Source organism: Helianthus annuus, chromosome 2 (assembly GCF_002127325.2).
Source record: "Helianthus annuus cultivar XRQ/B chromosome 2, HanXRQr2.0-SUNRISE, whole genome shotgun sequence".
NCBI lineage: Eukaryota > Viridiplantae > Streptophyta > Magnoliopsida > Asterales > Asteraceae > Helianthus > Helianthus annuus.
The window spans coordinates 137,273,159-137,276,660 of NC_035434.2; the positions used below are offsets into that span (position 1 = coordinate 137,273,159).

At 41.9% G+C, this 3,502-nt stretch overlaps 1 non-coding gene across 1 annotated transcript; it reads left to right on the plus strand.

Moving 5' to 3' along the window:
* The first annotated feature begins 1,519 nt into the window (after window positions 1-1,519).
* Window positions 1,520-1,626, plus strand: LOC118489997. The gene has a single exon (XR_004888008.1). It is a non-coding gene; the product is annotated as a small nucleolar RNA R71 (small nucleolar RNA).
* Window positions 1,627-3,502: the final 1,876 nt, after the last annotated feature.

Genomic DNA, 3,502 nt, shown 5'->3' on the forward strand with positions numbered 1-3,502 from the left:
ACTCATCAATTTTTACAATTACATTTTGGACCATACCCCGAGGTAGCTTATGAGACAAATCGGCCAAAACAACCGTTGTCTCCACCCTTGCTAACGGACCAAAATCATATTGGTCATATAAGCCCCCCGGTAAAATACTCACCCCAGCTCCAAGATCTAGTAACGCCTTAGCCATTTGAAAATTACCCACTTGTATGTTAATCAATGGCGTGCTCGGATCTTGGAGCTTAGGAGGAAGCTCCCCATCTAAAACTGCACTTACTTGCCCGGTTAAATCGACCCGCTTAGGCATTTTCTTTTTGTTTTGCCTTTTTTGTGTACATAACTCTTTTAAAAATTTTGCATAGGCAGGTACTTGTTTTATTGCATCGAGAAGTGGTAAGTTAATTTTAACTTGTTTAAACATGTCCCACATTTCTTCTTTTTGGGGACCTCTCGATACAATAAAGTTTTTCTTTCCCGGGTCAAGTAAAGCCGATGGAAAAGGGACTTGACTCGGTTCACCCTCAACTTTTTCACTCTTTTCATTTTCACCCAAACCCGGTTTATTAACATTTAATTCTTTTGGTTTTACCGGTGAAACATCATCATCACTTTCCATACCCGTAATATCCTCAACTACCCCCTCAACCAATTCGGGTGACAAATTGGCTTTAAACTCTTTTCCACTTCTTAAAACACAAACATGATGAACATTAACATTACCTCGTGACGTACCATGCGAAGGGTTTACCTTAGTATCGCTAGGAAGTTGACCCTTGCTTTTCTTCAATTCCGCCACGTCGGTTGCTAATTGACCCATTTGGGTTGTTAGTGATTGGATGCTTTTGTCACGAACCTCATCCTTTTGCATTCGAACTTCATCGAGTTGGTTCCGTTTTTGCATCTCCATTTGCATGCTCTTTAGATTCTCCATCATCTCGTTTCCACCCGAAGACCCCCCTTGTTCTTGACCCGTTTGATATTGCTTTTGATAGCCTTGGTTGTTCCCGCGTCAGTATCCACCTTGGTTATTGTAAGGTTGGCATGAACCAAAGTTACCTTGGCTACCTTGGAAGTTCGGGTTAGCTTGATTTGAAGGGTTCCCATACCGAAAATTTGAGTGGTTCCTCAACCCGGGGTGGTAGGTATTAGAGTTCATGTTGTTGTAATTTCTACCACCTCCTCCTTGACCTTGACCTTGAACCGCATTGACTTCTTCATATTGCCCTTCCAACATCCCTTGGCAATTTTCAGCCGCATGACCTATTTCATTACACAAAGCACAAACATCATAAATTTGGTTAGTAGTTTGAACATTACCATCATCTATGGCGTGCACTTGAGGTCGGGCAATGGCCGGTCGGGCTCTTCTTGATGCTTGAGCTTTCCTCTTTGATGTAGTTGCCATGCTCTCCAAGAACTCCCAATCATCGTTCTCATAATTTGTACCAAAAGTCCCACGGTAATGGACATTAGATCACGCGCATCTTCGGCACTCAACCCTTCGTGAAAGGCATTCATCAACTCCCACAATTCAATTCCATGGTGAGGGCAATTCTTTATCATCATATTGAATCATTCAAATGCCTCATGGAACATTTCACCATGTTGTTGTTGGAAACTTCTCAACCCCTTTCGTACATCGTCAGTCTTTTGGGCGGTGTAAAACTCATCTAAGAAAGTTTGTTGCATCTCCCCCCATGTATATATGGATGCCGAAGGCAAAGTGTAGAACCATTTTTTCGCCTTATCTTCCAAAGAAAATTGGAATAATACCAATTTAATATCATCGGCCGAGAACCCTTGACTCCCAAGAGTGTTACAAATCGAGTCATAAGCCTCTAAATGAAAGTAAGGCTCCTCCGTTGCTAACCCCTTATACTTTGGTAAACTTTGCAAAGAGTTGGTCCTCACTTCAAATGTCCTCCCTTGATCATTGTGAGGAATAACTACCGGTGAAGGGTTTTGAGTGATTACCGGCCTAAAATGTGCTTCGATGCCCCTCACATTTTCTCTAAGGTGTCTCCTTGGTACGCCAAACCTACCTCTTGGAGGAATAGGACCCATTGGCCTTGGTACTTGCCCTTGTGGTGCGATTGGTTGTTGAAACTGTTGTTGTCGCATCGGTGGGCGTTGAGGTGGTCTTTGAAATTGTGGTTGTACATTTTGTGGCCGGACTTGTTGCAATGGGATAGGATGTTGTATTGGTGGCCCTTGTGGTCTTGGCCGAATGTGTTGTGGTATGAGTTGTTGTTGTTGTGGCATTCCACCGACACTTGCCATCCCTTGAGATTGACTTTGCACATATCCGAATTCTCCTTGATCACCATAACCCCCGTAAGCATACCCATCCTCATCATAACCCTCAAACTCTTCAAATCCTTCATCATACCCATCTCCTTGAATTCCCGAAGTTTGCCCAAATGGGAGGGTCAAATACTGAAAACCCGATTGGTATTTTGGTCTAACGGATGAAGTAGTATGCACAATGGTTGAATTTGGTGATATTGTGAAGTTAGATGATGATTGACCCGTAGTTGGGGGAAAGAAGTAAGATAATGGTGGGATTGTGGTAGAAGGGTTATAGGTAATGGTGGGTTCGACTTGGGTTGTGATCGGTTGAGTGACATTGGTTGGTGTAAATTCGACCGTGGTGTTCGGTAAAGTGGTGTTTGGTGATGGTTGAGTGGAAGTGGGTATAAAGGATGAGGTCATTTCACCCGTTGTAGGTGGAAGTTGTGAATCAGCCATGATGTTTCTTGGTGTAATGGGTGAAGTGGGTGAACCAATGATTTTGTTTTCTCTTACTAAAACTCTGTTTTGCCTTAGCGTTCTTTCAATTTCCGGATCAAACGATAGCGGTGATGACCTGTGAGAGCCCCTAGTATGCATACACCCGAAGTACCTGCACACTAAACACAACCAGCGTAAACCCGAAAATAACAAAGCAAAACTATTAAACTAACACACGTTGCGCACTACTCCCCAGCAACGGCGCCAAAATTTGACGTGCTGTCGTAGGTACACGCAAATTTAATCCCAAAAACAACTATAGATAGTGGTAAGAGGGTATCGAACTCAGGGGGTATGTGGAAAATATGTCGATTATATAGCTTTGCAATTAAACTACAATTAACCTAATTTGCAGAAAATAAAGATCAATGATTTAGATTGTTGTTTTAGAAAACTAAATTAATAACTAAATGCAAATCGAAATTGGTTGTTTAACAGATTAGGAAAACAATGACCATCTTAGGATTCAGTTTCTTTAAACAATTGTGTGTAATTCCAACTAGAAAGAGTTACATAGACATAACTCGTGTATAGATAATTGAAGTGATAAAAGGTAACAAAGTACTCGGATTGTATAAACGCGAGGTTGTTTCCCGATGACCAATTAATCAATAACCAACCCTAACCCTTCCCGTGATATCTCGATTGCCAACGGCACCAAGAATGTACGATTGAGACTAGAAATTGCACTATCAATTAACACGCTACAAACAATTATGCATACACC